The following is a 19,060-nucleotide window of genomic DNA, read 5'->3' on the forward strand; positions in this document are numbered from 1 at the left end:
CCATTTCCCTGTAAATTCTATGATTTTGTCATTTTTTAATGCAGAGTAATACTCCATTGTGTATAAATGCCACATTTTTTTTATCCATTCATCCATTGAAGGGCATCTAGGTTGGTTCCACAGTCTAGCTATTGTGAATTGTGCTGCTATGAACATCGATGTAGCAGTGTCCCTGTAGCATGCTCTTTTTAGGTCTTTAGGGAATAGACCGAGAAGGGGAATAGCTGGGTCAAATGGTGGCTCCATTCCCAGCTTTCCAAGAAATCTCCATACTGCTTTCCAAATTGGCTGCACCAATTTGCAGTCCCACCAGCAATGTACAAGTGTACCCTTTTCCCCACATCCTCGCCAGCACTTGTTGTTGTTTGACTTCATAATGGCTGCCAATCTAACTGGAGTGAGATGGTATCTTAGGGTGGTTTTGATTTGCATTTCTCTGACTGCTAGAGATGGTGAGCATTTTTTCATGTACTTGTTGATTGATTGTATGTCCTCCTCTGAGAAGTGTCTGTTCAGGTCCTTGGCCCATTTGTTGATTGGGTTGTTTGTTCTCTTATTGTCTAATTTTTTGAGTTCTTTGTATACTCTGGATATTAGGGCTCTATCTGAAGTGTGAGGAGTAAAGATTTGTTCCCAGGATGTAGGCTCTCTATTTACCTCTCTTACTGTATCTTTTGCTGAGAAAAAACTTTTTAGTTTGAGTAAGTCCCATTTGTTGATTCTAGTTATTAACTTTTGTGCTATGGGTGTCCTATTGAGGAATTTGGAGCCCGACCCCACAGTATGTAGATCGTAGCCAACTTTTTCTTCTATCAGACGGCGTGTCTCTGATTTGATATCAAGCTCCTTGATCCATTTTGAATTAACTTTTGTGCATGGCGAGAGAAAGGGATTCAGTTTCATTTTGTTGCATATGGATTTCCAGTTTTCCCAGCACCATTTGTTGAAGATGCTATCCTTCCTCCATTGCATGCTTTTAGACCCTTTATCAAATATAAGATAGTTGTAGTTTTGTGGATTGGTTTCTGTGTCCTCTATTCTGTACCATTGGTCCACCCGCCTGTTTTGGTACCAGTACCATGCTGTTTTTGTTACTATTGCTCTGTAATATAGTTTGAAGTCTGGTATCGCTATACCGCCTGATTCACATTTCCTGCTTAGCATTGTTTTTGCTATTCTGGGTCTTTTATTTTTCCATATGAATTTCATGATTGCTTTCTCTATTTCTACAAGAAATGCTGTTGGGATTTTGATTGGCATTGCATTAAACCTATAGAGAACTTTTGGTAATATCGCCATTTTGATGATGTTAGTTCTGCCTATCCATGAACAGGGTATATTTTTCCATCTTCTAAGATCTTCTTCTATTTCTCTCTTTAGGGTTCTGTAGTTTTCATTGTATAAGTCTTTCACCTCTTTTGTTAGGTTGATTCCCAAGTATTTTATTTTTTTTGAAGATATTGTGAATGGAGTGGTTGTCCTCATTTCCATTTCAGAGGATTTGTCGCTGATATACAGGAATGCCTTTGATTTATGCGTGTTGATTTTATATCCTGCCACTTTGCTGAATTCATTTATTAGCTCTAATAGTTTCTTTGTAGACCCTTTTGGGTCTGCTAGGTATAGAATCATATCATCTGCAAATAGTGATAATTTAAGTTCTTCTTTTCCTATTTTGATGCCTTTAATTTCTTTCGTCTGTCTAATTGCTCTGGCCAGTGTTTCGAGAACTATGTTGAACAGAAGTGGTGAGAGAGGGCATCCCTGTCTTGTTCCAGATTTTAGAGGGAATGCCTTCAATTTTTCTCCATTCAGAATGATGCTAGCCTGAGGCTTAGCATAGATTGCTTTTACAATATTGAGGTATGTTCCTGTTATCCCTAGTTTTTCTAGAGTTTTGAACATAAAGGGATGCTGTACTTTGTCGAATGCTTTTTCCGCATCTATCGAGATGATCATATGGTTCTTATTTTTAAGTCTATTGATGTGGTGAATAACATTTATTGATTTCCGTATATTGAACCAGCCTTGCATCCCAGGGATGAATCCTACTTGATCATGGTGCACAATTTTTTTGATATGTTTTTGTATCCGAGTGGCCAGAATTTTATTGAGGATTTTTGCATCTAGGTTCATTAGAGATATTGGTCTGTAGTTTTCTTTCTTTGAAGTGTCTTTGTCTGGTTTAGGTATCAGGGTGATGTTGGCCTCGTAGAATGAATTTGGAAGTTCTCCCTCTTTTTCTATTTCCCGAAGTAGCTTGAAAAGTATTGGTATTAGTTCCTCTTTAAAGGTTTTGTAAAACTCTGCTGTATACCCATCCGGTCCTGGGCTTTTCTTAGTTGGTAGTCTTTTGATGGTTTCTTCTATTTCCTCAATTGATATTGGTCTGTTTAGGTTGTCTATATCCTCCTGACTCAATCTGGGCAGATCATATGACTTAAGAAATTTATCTATGCCTTCACTATCTTCTAATTTATTGGAGTATAAGGATTCAAAATAATTTTTGATTATCTTCTGTATTTCTGAAGTGTCTGTTGTGATATTGCCTCTTTCATCCCGTATGTTAGTGATTTGAGTTCTCTCTCTTCTTCTCTTCGCTAGCATCGCTAAGGGTCTGTCGATTTTGTTTATTTTTTCAAAGAACCAACTTTTAGTTTTGTCAATTTTTTCAATTGTTTCTTTTGTTTCGATTTCATTAATTTCAGCTCTGATTTTAATTATTTCTTGCCTTCTACTTCTTTTGCTGTTGTTTTGCTCTTCTTTTTCTAGGATTTTGAGATGAAGTATGAGATCATTTATTTGTTGGTTTTTTCTTTTTTTAAGGAATGAACTCCAAGCAATGAATTTTCCTCTTAGAACTGCTTTCAATGTGTCCCATAGATTCCGATATGTTGTGTCTGTGTTTTCATTAATCTCTAAGAATTTTTTAATTTCCTCCTTGATGTCTTCTATAACCCATTGATCATTCAGTAACCTATTGTTCATTCTCCAAGTGATGTATTCTTTTTCCTTCCTTCTTTTATGGTTGATTTTCAGTTCCATTCCATTATGATCAGATAGGATGCATGGTATTATCTCTACTCCTTTGTATTGTCTAAGAGTTTCCCTGTGACATAATATATGATCTATTTTTGAGAAGGATCCATGTGCTGCTGAGAAAAAAGTGTAACTGCTTGATGTTGGGTGGTATATTCTATATATGTCAATTAAGTCTAGGTTATTAATTGTGTTATTGAGTTCTATAGCTTCCTTATTCAACTTTTGTTTGGAAGATCTGTCCAGTGGTGATAGAGGTGTGTTGAAGTCTCCCATGATTATTGTATGGTGGTCTATTAGACTCTTGAACTTGAGAAGAGTTTGTTTGATGAACATAGCTGCACCATTGTTTGGGGCATATATATTTATGATTGTTATGTCTTGTTGGTGTATGGTTCCCTTGAGCAGTATGTAGTGTCCCTCTTTATCCCTTTTGATTAACTTTGGCTTAAAATCTATTTTATTTGATATGAGTATGGATACTCCTGCTTGTTTCCGAAGTCCATATGAGTGATATGATTTTTCCCAACCTTTCACCTTCAGCCTATGTATGTCTTTTCCTATCAAATGCGTCTCCTGTAGGCAGCATATTGTTGGGTCTTGTTTTGTGATCCATTCTACTAGCCTGTGTCTCTTGATTGGTGAGTTTAAGCCATTAACATTTAGGGTTATTATTGAGATATGGGTTGTTCTTCCAGCCATATTTGTTTATTTATGTTACTAAACATGGTTTGTTTTCCACTTTGATTATTTTCCCCCCTTTAGTGTCCTACCTCCCACTGTTGGTTTTCATTGTTATTTTCCATTTCCTCTTCCTGTAATGTTTTGCCAAGGATGTTTTGAAGAGATGGTTTTCTAGCTGCAAATTCTTTTAACTTTTGTTTATCGTGGAAGGTTTTAATTTCATCTTCCATCCTGAAGCTTAATTTCGCTGGAAACACAATTCTTGGTTGGAACCCATTTTCTTTCAGTGTTTGAAATATGTTATTCCAGGATCTTCTAGCTTTCAGAGTCTGTGTTGAAAGATCAGCTGTTATCCTGATTGGCTTACCCCTAAATGTGATCTGCTTCCTTTCTCTTGTAGCTTTTAATATTCTCTCCTTATTCTGTATGTTGGGCATCTTCATTATAATGTGTCTAGGTGTGGGTCTCTTATGATTTTGCACATTCGGCGTCCTGTAGGCTTCTAGGATTTGGGGTTCTGTCTCATTCTTCAAGTCTGGGAAGTTTTCTCGAATTATTTCATTGAATAGATTGCTCATTCCTTTGGTTTGAAACTCTGTTCCTTCCTGTATCCCAATGACTCTTAAATTTGGTCTCTTGATGTTATCCCATATTTCTTGGATGTTCTGCTCATGGTTTCTTAACAGTCTTGCTGAGCTGTCTATGTTCTTTTCAAGTTGAAATACTTTATCTTCATTGTCTGATGTTCTGTCTTCTAAGTGTTCTACTCTGCTGGTAGTATTCTCAATTGAGTTTTTAAGTTGGCTTATTGCTTCCTGCATTTCTAGGATTTCTGTTTGTTTGTTTTTTATAACCTCTATTTCCCTGTATAGTTGATCTTTTGCTTCTTGGATTTGTTTATGTAATTCATTGTTGAAGTGATCTTTCATTGTCTGATTTTGCTGTCTGATGTCTTCCTTGAGACTCCAGATCATCTGAAGCATGTATATCCTGAATTCTTTATCTGACATTCCATCAGCTGCAGCTATTACCTCTTCTAACGTTGAGTTGACCTGCAATGCTTGTGGTCCTTTCTTTCCTTGTCTCTTCATACTGTTCGCGTTCCTTTCTTCTTGGTGAAACTGTTGTGCTATTGAATTTTCCCCCTATATATTTATATTGGTCTTGTATAGTTGCAAAGTCTCCCTCGCAGGCGCGGGCGGCGGCTCTGCCCCTCCTCCAATTGGGGCAATGTGCCTACCACGCCGGCAGGCCGCTGGGCCTGCTCTGCCAGTCGGTAGCAGGTCCGCCGACCTTGCAGGCGCGGGCGGCGGCTCTGTCCCTCTGCGGGCCGCTAGGCTTGTTCTGTCGGTGGTCGCAGTTCTGCCTACTTTGCAGGCGCAGGCAGCGGCACTGCCCCTCTGCAGGCCTCTGGGGCTGTACTGCCAGTGGGTCGCAGGTCCGCCTACTTTGCAGGCGTGTGGGGGGGGGCGGCTCTACCCTTCCTCAGGCCACTGGGCCTGTTCTGTCTCTCGGTTGCAGGTCTGACCTGTTCTGATGGTGGTCTCAGTTCCGACTACCTTGCAGGCGCGGGGGGGAGGGGCGGCTCTGCCTCTCAGCAGGCCGCTGCTCCTCTTCTGCCGGTGGGTCGCAGGCCCGCCTACCTTGCAGGAGTGATTGGAAGCTCTGTCCCGCCGTGGGCCACTGGGCCTTTTCTGTCGGTGGTCACAGTTCCCCTACCTGGCAGGCGCGGGGGGTGGGGGGCGGCTCTGCCCCTCAGCAGGCCGCTGGGCCTGCTCTGTGTTTGGTCCCAGTTCCCTCTACTATCCCCTTTTCTCTTTTCTAATACTTGCTATATTTTCTATTTTTCATAAAAGCCATTCTAACAGCATTTGAGCATTTGAATTTGAGAAAATTTTAAAATTTTTTTCATGATAAAACCCCTTAAATATTAGGTACAGAAGGGCTAAACCAAGTAATAAAGGTCATATGTGACAAGTTTGTATATAATATCATATGCAGTAGTGAAAAACTAAATTTTTTCTCTAAATGGGAATAAAACAAGATGCCCACTTTTACCACTTCCATTCAATGGAATTCTCGGTAGTTAGGCAGGGCAAAGAAATAAACAGCACCAAAATTGTAAAGGAAAGCATAAACTTTTCTATTTTTATTCATGTGATCTTAGATATAGGAGACCTTAAAGACCCCAACCCAAAAAGAAAAAAAAAAAAACACATAGAAATAAAAATCACCAATATTCCAGGATACAAAATTAATGTACAACATACCTAATTTACTTGCATTTTTACACCTGAACAATTAACTGTCTGAAAAAGAAGTTTGGAAAACAATGTAAGTAAATATTTTAACAATATGATAAGCTATAAATATCTTTAATACATAAAAAGCTCTAAAAATTAAAAAAAGTAAGTACTTTAACAGTAAAATAAGTTAAAAATCTGATGCGTGACTTTAAAATATGTTAATAATGAAGAAACATAACAGAAACTTTAAATTACTTTTCATCAAAGAATTCAAATTAATATACAATTAAAACAGGTTTTTGTTTTTTGCTTCACAAATTGGCAAAGTTAGAAAAAAATTAACTCAGCATCTTGGCAGTGAGTAATCTCAAACACTGCTGTTGGATATGTGAGCTGAAAAGCAATTTGGCTGCATGCAATGAGGGTATTAAAATACCAACAATTTTTACTTCTTGTTTCCATTTATAGGATTATCTCCTACAGTGGTTAAAAAGTAACTAAGTAAAACATCTTTGTAAAAGGCTATTCATTGCGGTGTTCTATAAAACAGTAAAAGAGGGGAAACAGCTTAAAGACCCAACAGTAAGATAATGGCTATACTGTCAGCAGCATCCACAGAACAAACCAACAGTGAGTCAAAAATATTCTAAAACAATTACATGTACTGAATACGTACAGACTTTTTAATCCCAATTCCCTAAAACAACATAATATATCAAATATTTGTATAACAATTAGAAAAATCTGTATTTTATTATTATAAATAATACAAAGAAGATTTAAACTATATGAGAGAATTGTGTAGATTATACTCAAATACTGCATCATTTTATATTAGGGAATTGAGTACCCACAGATTTTCATATTGTGGGGTGTTCACCCTTGGATATTGAAGGATAACCATATGCAGTAAATATGATACAAATTATGAGGCAGATAATATATACATGTTTTATGCATTCATTTAAATATCTGAGGGCCCTCTATGTGACCAAAATGATTGGCAATTCCAGAATATATTTAATATTACAAATATAGTATCATTGAATTAAATTTAAACAAACAAAAATATTTTCTCTTCTGGAGCTTATCTTTTTGATAGCATAAAAACAGATTAAAAACACAACACATACACATTATCGAAGACATGATTGCAATAATAGGGGCAAAGAGAGAGTTGGAGATGAAGGCAATGGGAGATAGCTTTTGTTTTCTTCCTTCTCCTTTTTTTCTTCTCCTTGTTTGTATTTTCCAGATTTTCTTCAATTAATATATTTTAATTGTATGATAGAAACAAGTGAAAATTAAAAAGAAGAAAAACAAAGCAGAAAAAAAAGAAGGAAAAAAAAGGAAGGAGAAAAAGTGGGAGGGAGTAAGGAAAAGTAGAAAAATTGAAAAATACAAAAATGGACCTTTGGCTTTGTGGCCTGATGACAGGGAAGGGTCTAGGGATTGGCAGAGTGGAAGCCAAGGCTAGTCTGAGGTTGTAGGTATATGGTGTGGTCATATCCTATTGTGTGTCCCTGAACATAACATCTCATCCTCTGTCACTGCTGCCAAGTGCTTCATGTGAGGAGGACTTGCATCTCTCTTTGTGTGGAGAAACAGAGACGACATTTTATACCCTGGGTATGTGATTATAACAAAATGCAAATTCTTAGGGCAATAAAATAGAAAGTAGTTAAGTACATGTTCTAAATATAAACTACACAATGCTATACATGAAAGTAAAAGAGAGCAGGAGAAAAGATAACAATCCTGCTAAGCACAAAAGGGTATTGTTGTCACTTAGCTGTGATAAAGTTCTGTTTCTAACCATTTGCTTTATTGTCCTCCTCCTATCTACATGATTCAGCTGAGTCTATCTCAACTTATTCTCAGCTATTAAGCAAAGTCCAAATGTTAAATGCCTCATTAACACTTCCTGCCACCAGGAGCAATTGCGTCTCCAGTGATTTTCTTAACTTCTGCAGCCCAATTCATTCTTTTCTATTTTTTTGGGGGGGAAATTATCCCTGAAAAACTTTTATCTCTTCCATGTTGCATATTTTCCTTTGCTTTTTTATCTTCATGTATGTACACTTTGTATTATAGGCAGGCAACAATGTTCTCTTTGGGGATTACAATTTGTACTCAGGGCAGTTCCATTGATTCTAGAAACAAATTAAATCCCCATATCATAGGATCTCCATCCATTTTCTGTTGTTGTAACTGAATATTAGAGACTGGATAATTTATGAAGAATAAATATTTGTTCATCTAAAAGTTCTGTAGGATGATAGGTTCAGGGTCAAGGGATTGCACCTGATCAGGGTTTTCTTGCTGGTGAGAACTCTGCAGAATCTCAAACAGTACAGGGCATCCCATGGTGAGAAAAAATAAGCTTGATAACCTGGGTCTCCCTTCTTATTCTTATAAAGTCACAAATGAATCAAGAGGACCCATTCCTTATGACTTCATCAAATATTAATTGCCTTCCAAAGGCGCCACCTCCAAGTACTTTTAGCCATATGATTTATAAGATTAAGTTTCAAGATGAGTTTTGGAGGGGATAACATCCAGACCACAGCACATTGTTTAAATAAATGTCATCATTTGGATTAGCACAAATGTAAGACATATGCCCTAAATCTTCATATAGAGTCCTCTCTCTCTAGTTTGTTTTTACTTGAGTTGTCTGTGATATGTTTGATACCATGTTGTTCCTGTTCTTCTGCAGAGGCATGGTCTGCTTGCACCAACTTTGCTCCTTCCCAAGGTCAAAATCCAAGGTATTAGATTTGTTTTTGTTTTAAATTTTTTATTGACACATTTTAATTATACACAATTGTTATTCATATTCACACATACAATAACAAAATTTGGTGAAATCCAGTACCTCCCTTTTTTTTTCTCCCTTCATTCTTTAGTATTAAGGTTTGAGAGGTGCAATTTTACCTGATATATGCTAAAAGACATTTATCAAAATAGGCTTCTTAATTCTCCAAGCTGAAGCAATCCTAGAATAACAGTGCTTGTTAAATGCATTTTGAATAATATAAAGAAGCAAACTCAGTTTGTACATAAAACTGTGTTATGTGCTTCAAAAAGATTTATAACGTTAAGCATTAGGTCCTTATGATATAAGACATGAAAAAGAATGATTCTTAGATGTATTGTTATTAGATAGGGAACAGGCTACCCCCAGATAGAGTGGCTCAAGTAAGATAGAAGTACATTTATATCTGACTTGATTATTCAGAGGTAAGTGGAGTAGGGCTTCACCAAGCCCCTGTCATAGCCAATGCTTGATCTCATGATTATTTCAGTTATCAGCAATTTCCAGCTAACAAGGAGGAAAGAAGAATGTAGGGCAAAGTGTACTTCCTTTGTTCACATGCCATTGGCTCAATCTTAGTCACATGACCACAATTACTTGAAAAGCATGGGAATGTGGTCTGTAAGTGCAGAGCCGGAGGATGCCCAGCTAAAACTGAAGAAAAGAGAAAGAGTTTCTGTTATTGAAAGGAAGAAAGGAAAAACAGAGGCTCTATTACATTCCTATGGCTGCCATCACAGATTACTATAAACAGTGTAGATTAAAACAACAGAAAATTATTCCCATACAGTTCTGAAGGTTAGAAGTCCAAAAATCAAGATTAAATTTCAAGACGAGTTTTGGAGGGGATAACACCCAGACCACAGCACGTTGTTTAAATAAATGCCATTATCTGGAGTAGCACAAACTCCTTCTGGAATTTGTGGAAAAGAATCTGTTCCAACTTGTTGGCCAGCTTCTGATTACTACCAGTGATTCTTGGAGTTTAGGGCTTGTGAACTCCTCCCTCTTATCTCTGTTTTGGGCTTCACCTGGTGCTCTTCTCTCTGCATCATTAGGCAAACCCTCACTTACTTTGTCTTACACAGATGTTAGTCTTTAGGTTCAGGAACATTCTAATTAAGTATGACTATATGTATTTGTTTGCTAGGTTTACTATGACAAAACAACATAGACTAAGTGGTTTAAACAACAAATAAATTTCTGTTACAGTTTCCTGCAAGTCCAAGATCAAGGTGTCAGGAGGTTAGGTTTCTCCCAGCACCTCTCTTTGGCTTGTGGAAGGATTCCTTATCACTGTTCTCACATGATCTTTCCTCCATGAAAGCAAACTCCTCATATATCTTTTTGTGTTCAAATTCCATTTCTTCCAAGGACAATAGTCATATTGGATTGGGTGACATCATAAGGGTCTCATTTTAACTTAATCATCTGAATACAGCAGCATTATGAGGTACTGAAGTATTATGCTTTGGATATGAAGTATCCCCCAAAGAGCCATGTTTTGAAGGTTTGGTCCCCAGTGCAGCAATGTTCAGGGCTTTGGAGAAGTGACGGAATCATGAGGGCTTTCACCCTTTCACCGTGTCAGTGGATTAAGGCAATGATAGGTGAATGGACTGCTGGGAGTGTGATTTAGTTGGAGGACAGAAGTCACGGGGGCCATGTTGTTGATGGGTATTTCTGGTCTTGTCTCTAGACCCTCTCTCCCCCCACCTCTCTCCCCACCCCACCCTCTCTGCCTCCTGGCTGCCATGAGCTGAACAGCTTTGCTCCATCATGTGTTCTCACCACAGTGCCTGCTTCACCATAGGTGCACTGCAATGGAGCCAGCTGAGCCTGGACTGAAACCTCTACAATCATGACCTTATCTCCTCTAAGTTGATTTTCTCAGGTATTTGTCACAGCAACAAAAATAAGATAAGGGGAGGGCTTAAACGGGAAAATCTGGAGAAGATGCAATTCATCCCATAACACCATATCTTAACTTGCTTGCATCTGCAAAGTCTATTTCAAAATAAATGTAGGCTTTTTCTTTTAATGACTTCCTACCAGGGGAAAGAGACAAGACAAAGAGAGAAGCAGTTACTGAATTCTAATTCTTATTCCTATTGCTGTGGTTTGGAGATGGTGGTGAGTTGTTCCGCAAAAACTCCTGTTATTGCAGAAGGTAAAATGAGTAGATTATAATCATCATAACTTAATTGATAAGTGGGTTCATCCACTTGATGGGTTAGTAGGTGGCAACTGTAAGCAAGTAGGGCATGGCTGGAGAAAGTTGGAAAATGGGGGTATGCCCTTAGAGATTACATTTTGCCCCCGGCTCCTCCTTCTCTATCTGTATTTCCTGGCTGCAATGAGCTTAGTGACTTCCTTCCATCTTGATGGTCTACCTTATCTAGGGTCCAGAGCAATGGAGTCAGCCTTCCACAGATTGAACCTCTGGAAATGTGAGTCACAATAAACTTTTCTTCTTTTAAGTGTGTGTGTGTGTGTGTGTGTGTGTGTGTGTGTGTATATATATATTAAGTAGTGTATTTAAAAGCATCATTGAGGTATAATTGATATGCAGTAAACTACATATATTTTAAGTGTGCAATTTGGTAAATTTCAACATATGTGCATGCTTGTGAAGTTATCACTATAATTAAGATAGTGAAATTATCCATCAACCCAAAGGTTTCTATTTGCCTTTTTAAAAATCCCTCCCTGTACCAGCCCCATCATCTTCCTCTTGCTCCTGGACCCAGTAAATCACTAATCTCTTTTCTGTCATCATGAATTATTTTGTGTAGACTTTCATGTATTTGGAATGAAACACTATGTATTAATATTTGTCTGGTTTCTTTCACTCAGAATAATTATTTTGAGATTTGTCCATGTTGCATTTGTCAATATTTTCTTCTTGTTTTCAAATAGTATTCCATAGTGTGCATATGCCACAATGTGTTTGTATTCAGTGATTGATGAACATTGGGTTGTGTTATAATTTTGGTATGAAATATTCCCCTAAGGCCCATGTATCAGATGCTTTCTTCTAATCATAATGCTAATGGGAGGTAGTGGAGCCTTCAAGAGGTGAGGATTAGTGGGAGTTCTTAGGTTATTGGGGTCTTGCCCTCAAAGAGGATAATGGGACCCCCAACCTTTCCTCTTTCTTTCCTCTTTTGTTTCCTGGTCATGAGGTGAGCAGTTTTGCTCTACCATATGCTCTCACCATATTGCCAAAGCAACAGAGCCAAGGAATCATGGACTGAAGTCTAAATCTGTGAGCCAAATTGACCCTTTACTTTTTATAAGTTGGTTATCTCAGATATCTGTGACAGAAAGCTGACCAGCACAGGTTGTTTCCAGTTTGGGATTACTAGTAATAAAACTGCTGTGAGCACTTATAAGCAGTCTTTTTACAGTATTCTAGTCCTTTCAGTTCATTAGAACACACTACATCAACTAAGGAGTTCATAAACAACAGACATCTGTGTCTGACAGTTCTGAAGACTGGGAAGTCCAAGGTGTCAGCAGGCTTGGTATCTAGTGAGGACTGGTTTTCTGCCTCATAGATGGTGCCTTCTTGCTGTGTCCTCACATGATGAAAAGGGCTAACACCTCTCGGGGGCCTATTTTGTAGGGCTGCTTGTCCCACTTATATGGGCATGTATCAGATGCTTTCTTCCAATCATAATGCCATCATAACCCACTTACCTCCCAAAAGGTCTTGCCTCCTACTACTGTCACTTTGGACATTAATATTTCAACACATAAATTTGGAGGAACAGAAATTCATACCATAGCATAAGGTCATGTGGTTACATTTGTCCAGGTTAAATAACTAACAGTAGAAGAGTAGGTATGTGTTTAGTTCTTTAAGAAACTGTCAAACTGTTCTCCATAATGGGTAGTATATTTCACATTCCCATCAACAGTATATGAAGTTTAATTTCCTCCTACTCTCCAATACTTAGAATTATAATTATAGACAGTCTGAGAGGTGTACAGTGGTATCTCATTTTGGCATTAATTTGCATTTCCTTAATGACTAATAACATTCAACATATTTTCATATGCAAATTTTCCAATTATATATCTGTTTTGGTGTGAGGTGTCTGTTCAAATCTTTTCACAATTTTTATTGTATTTTTCAAAATAGTATTATTGATAATTTAAAATTATTTATATATGCTAAATATATTATTTGTCAGATATATGATTTAAAGTATATTTTCCAGTCTGTTACTTACATTTTAATTCTTATCACAAGAGGCTTTGAAGATCAGAAATTTTGAATTTTGCTCAAGTCCAATGTATCATTTTCTTTTCTTTTATGGATTTTGTTTTTGTTGTAATAGCTAAGAAATCATTGCCTAACCTAAGGTCACAAAGGTTTTCTTTTACATTTTACTAGACAGTTTTATATTCATTTTTATCCACTTTGAACTGATTGTTGTATATGGTACAAAGCATGGACTGATTCTCTTGTTTTCAAACATATGCATACTGCATTTTCCAGCAATATGTGTAGAATAGCCTCTTTTCTCCATTGAATTGGTTTACCACCTTGCAATAAATCAGTTGTCCTTGTAAGTGTGGGTCAATTTCTGAACTCTGTTTTGCTCCACTAATCTATTTTTTAATCTTCATGCTAGTACAATACTGTTGATTACTGTAGTTTTAAACTAAGTCTTCAAATTAGCTAGCATTAGACCTCTGCTTTTTTTTTTTTTCAGAATCGCATTGACTCATTGTGCCTTTTGCATTTCCATATGGATTTTAAAATAAGCTTGTCAATTTCGACTAAAAAATCTACTCATACTTGGATTGCTTTTGTATTGAATTTATAGATTAATTTGGAGGAAATGACATTTTAACAGTGCTGAGTCTCATGACTGATTAGATCAGTGTCTCTATTTATCTAGTTCTTTAATTTCCCTCAGTACTATTTTGCAGTCTTCAAAGCACAGACCTTGAATATTCTTTGTTGATTTTTTTCTCTGAGTATTTAAATTTTCAATATCTTTTAAATGGTATTGCTTTTTATTCATTTCAGTTTCAGATTGTTCATTGCTGATGTATAGAAATACAATTGATTTTTGTATAATTTTTAATCTTGTAGCAGTACTGTGGTCATTAGTTTGGGCCATTTTTAAAAATAGATGTCAACAGATAGTCTATAATGGCAATAATGTAACCTACAAGTGGCAGTTTTCTTTCTTTCAATCTGTATGCCTTTTACTTTTTTCTTCTTGCCTTATTGCATTACCTAGAACCTGCAACGCAATACTGAATCTACTCTAAGTCTTGTGAAAGGACTTCCTTGTCATGTTCCTGATTTTACAGGGAAAATGTTTACCCTTTTACCTAGTTGTAAGGTTTTCATAGATGCTTTTTATAAAATGAGAGAAGTTCTTCTAGTTTTCTGAGTTTCTTTTTTAAAATCAGAAATAAATGCCAGAGTCTGTCAAATGCATTTCTCTTATCTATTAAGATAATTATATGCTTTTCTTATTTAGTTTATTAACATGGTGAAGTACCCTGAATTTTTTTTTTGGAGGGGTGCCCAAGATAGAACGCAGGGGCACTCGACCACTGAGCCACATCCCCAGCCTTATTTTGTATTTTTATTTAGAGACAGGGTCTCACTGACTTGCATAGCCCCTTACTTTTGCTGAGACTGGCTTTGAGCTCTCAATTCTCCTGGATCAACCGCCCCCGCCCCCCCCCCCCCGCCGAAGTGCCGCCATTACAAGTGTGTGCCACTGTGCCCAGCTTACCCTGAGTTTTAAATTTTAAACTAACATTGTATTCCTGGGTTAAAACTTACATGGATTTGATGTACCCTTTTAATATATATTTTGTTTCAACCTACTAGAATTATACTTAGAATTTTTGCATCTATGTTCATGAATCATATTGGTCTGTATTTTGATTATTATTATCATTTTGTTTTATGTAATCTCTCTTTCCAGTTTTTTTTTTTGTCAAGGTAATGATGACCTTATAGAATAAAATGGGAATTGTTCTCTACTCTTTAATTTTCTCAAATAATTTATATATAACCAATCTCATCTATTCCTTATGTATTTGGTAGAATTCACAACGAAGCCATTTGGTCCTATATGATTTCTTGGGGTAGGACTTTTATCTGTTAAGATCTCCTAGATAAGATCAGAACAATGTTTAATGTCAGACCTCACTACTGACTCAATACACTCATGGGAGCCCCCTCACTGCCTCATGAATTGCCAGGTTTTCAGCCAGTCTGGTTGGAATAGGCAGTGGGGCTTGGTTCTGTGTGAGTGCTGGGCACTGTTTCTTCCAGCCCTCTGGGAAGGCTCATTTTTCAGCCTCTGCAAGTTTTAACACACATGTACTCTGATCAGGACTGTGCTGGACACCCGAGGAAACCCTCTACAGATTTCTGAAATTCTCTCTCTGCACAGTTTTCTTATACTTACAATCTGTTAGGAGAAGTCTATCTGTCTTAATCTCCCTACTCTCAGTTGCTCAATTAAGGGAGTATTCAGAGCTCTGCCAATCTTTTATGTCCCTGCATAGTGCCTGGAAACTCTTTCTAGAAAGTTATCTGGGACAATTCCAGATCTTACCTCATTATTTTTCCATTTCTCAGGGAATGCTCTTTTTCATTGCCTGATATCTTCCAGTGTCTTGAAAACTTTCATCTTTCTTGTTGTCATTGTTTCAGGTAAAATGGTAAACCAGACATTGTTTTACCATCTTAACCAGAAAAGAAAGTCTGCCATTTGCTTTTGAATGTAGGGGAAATCATGTGGGTACTCTTTGAGAGCAGCTCTTTGGTGGTACCAGTTCTGTAATGCCAAAGACAACATTCAGGCAGAGGGGTGAAGACAAAGTCTTAATAATCTGTAGCAGTGAATTTTGGGAAAAAGTATGAAAAGGAGGGCACTTGTGACAGAAGCAGGAGGCTCTATTGCCTTGCAGGCTTAATATGATAGAAGGAACAATGTCTCTTGAGGGCCAAGTCTGAGAAATGATGGACTTCTGGATGGCCTTCTGAGTACTTGACAACAAGCTATTCAAGACTGTGATTCCAAGCTGAACATGCTGCTTGGCTGCTAAGTGTGGAGGCATTCATGAAGGCCAAAGGGCCGCTGTTTATTTTAAGCATCTGCTGTGCTCCATCAATGCTAATGGAGTTTGAGAAGCCAAATCATCACACATTACATCCACTGAGAAATTCAGTCTCCAGGATTTAAGTGGAAAAGTAACAGAAATTTCAACTTTAGGTGAAACTCACAAGGGTGCAAGTTGAAGATAATTGGGGATTACTTTGTGTCCAGTTGGTGGACTTCCTGTGTTTCAAGGTATCATTCTCACACTGGGTTCTTGCTTTCCATGTATTTGTTTTTAAGGTAAGCTCCCTCTAAATCCCTTATGAGAGGAAACATTGTCCCACCATCCTCTGTTGTCAGTGAGTGCTTCCTTCAAGTAAAGAAGTACCATATGGCAGAAGAGGAAAAGAACGACATCTGCTACAGATACTACTACTTCACTGACACTTTTTAGATAGGCAATTGAGAGGTTAACAATTATTTTGTGCTAGGTGCTTGATATTGAGGTATTCTTTTTAATTTTCACAAAAACATGTCTGACAAAATGACCTCATATACCTTGCTAAATCCAGTGCATCTATCTTCAAATCCCAGGATCTTTGATTATGCTTCCTGTGGACTCCTCACCTTTGGACAGGTATGTACATACTTTTTACTCTCTGGGCTTTAGAATCAGACATAATATGGAAGATTGGCTTCACCTTGAAAAACCATGAATCAATTGATTCAATGGATCTCTAATGTAGGTGATGAAGTATGTTGGGGAAAAGCCCATGCTAGATTCTTACTTCACTAAATCTGATAATCTAGTGACTGTGGAAATGTTGAGATTTAAAATCAACTCTCCTGACACCTAGGATTGAGCTCTTCATGGCACCATTCCATGTTCACCATACAATTTAGCACGATGCTGACTACCATTAGATTAGTGAACTCTCTTGACTCCAGGGACAACATAGGATAGTGATTAAAACTGTGAAGTGTGAAGTTTGGTTCCTTTCCTCATATTCCAGCTCTACCACCCACTGTCTGCAACATCTTAGGTAAATTACTCAGCTGCTTTCTGCCTCAATTTTATCAATGGGGTTGAAAATAAGTATCTATCATATAGGGCTTTATGAGGATTGAGCAGAGAAAGAGCACTTAGCTGAATGCTTGGTCCATTGCAAATATCCAAATTATTATTATTGATATTATTATCATTATTATTATCATTCCTGTCTTCTCTGTTGATACCTAGAAACACTATCCTATTTAGAGTTAATGGGGATTGTTTTGCTTTCCTTTGAAAAACTGTTATACATTAAATCAATGATCTTAAAGCTTGAAAGAACGATAGGAAATATCTTTTAAAATACCTAATGCTTTTGCCCCCCCCCCCAAAAATAAACAACAGCACCTTAAAAACTCATCCCAAATTAGGGTATGTAACCCTAGGAAACCAGGGTAACTCTGGTAAGTATCAGAAGTGTTACTGCAGACTGAGTATCCTTTATTTGAAATGCTTAGGGCCAGAAATGTTTATATTGCAAACATTTTATATGTTGGGATGCCTCTATTGACTTTGCCGGATGAGTAGCTTGAAATCCAAAATCCAAAATTCAAAATGACCTGAAATATAAAACTTTTAAAGCACTGCATACAGTTTGGGACTTGAATGTGTCCTAATGACTCACATGTTAAACTTGATACAACTGGGAGGAGGTAGAATCTTTAAAAGGTGGGAACTAGTGAGAGATGTTCAGGTCATTGGGGTCTTGACTCAGAGGGAATTGTGGGACCAAGGCTTCTTCTTCTTTATTTTTCTTTTACTTTCTGGCCATGAGGTGAGTGGTTTTTGCTCCTCCATATGCTCTCATCATGATGTGCTGCCTCACAACAGGCACAAAGTAACCACAACAACTGATCATGGATTGGAAACTCCAAAACTGTGAGCAAAAATTGAACCTTTTCCCTTTAAAGATGAATTATCTCAAGTATTAGTTATAGTAACACAAATCTGACCAACACAAATACGATATTTTGAATCTCAGATCATTTCAGATTTTGAATTTCAGATTTTCAGATTAGGGGTGCTCAACCTAAATTGGAAACCAGGAGACTACAGGATTTTCCTTTGCTATATATAATGATACCACACTTGCTATTCTCAAATTTCATCTTAGTAAAGTGACTTTGTGTTAAGAAGACATGGAATAGATTGCTGATTCATCTTGATGGCCATTAGGGTTTTGTGGTCATAAAATGTGATGTTGTTTATAATGGAGTCAATATATTATATGGTATCATAAATGGTTAAAAATATTAAATATGCATAATGGACTATTACACTGATTTTAGAATCAATATGTCTGGTTTTGAGTCCCACCTGAATTTACCAAAGAGATATAGGATGCTGCTCAAGTTTCTTTTCTAAATATAATCTCCATTTATTAATTTGTAAATAAGGACTGATTTGCTTATTTCCTAGAGTTGTTATGAGGACTTAATAAGTAATATTTGTAAAGCACCAAACACAACTCCTGGTATATAGAGTCCAATAAACAATAACAGATAGATATATAATTATAATTGATCTCATTATTATTATTTCATTCATCTGATCTCCACTGTGTTATTAGTATTGTGTACTTAAAATGTAATTTCATTACCCTTAGATGGGAGAATACTGTGTCTCCAGCCCATCATTTCCTCTTGAAACCATGATCAGGAGGAGTTAATTGTTTGGCAAGCAAAATGACTGCCAAAAGGAAAATTTTGGTGAGATTCATTTTGTATGGACTTATAACTATATAGCAAGATCCCAAGGCCACTCCTCAAGCACATTAACAATCAAATCCATGTTCTAATTTAGGAACATGCCATGCTCAAGATTTTGGCAGATCTCTACAGAGACTGAAGGAGAAAGATGAGGGATAATCTACAGATGAGAGTAAATATGCTGATGTTAGTGTTTCACTCTGTGCTTTTTAATGAGCCCGAGTGATGAAGAGGACAACGGTGATAGTCACAGTGAGATGCATGACTCATCTGGTTTAGCTTCAACACACTAGGAGGGAGCCTCAGGGCCACAGAGAAGTGACAGGGTGAATAGGTTTCAGAATACTCAAGGCCACCAAAAGTTTTTCTTCTCCCCTACTATGAGGTTCTGGACTGAAATACTAGCTCTTCTTTTATCTATTTTT

The sequence above is a fragment of the Marmota flaviventris genome, chromosome 9 (assembly GCF_047511675.1).
Source record: "Marmota flaviventris isolate mMarFla1 chromosome 9, mMarFla1.hap1, whole genome shotgun sequence".
Taxonomy (NCBI): domain Eukaryota; kingdom Metazoa; phylum Chordata; class Mammalia; order Rodentia; family Sciuridae; genus Marmota; species Marmota flaviventris.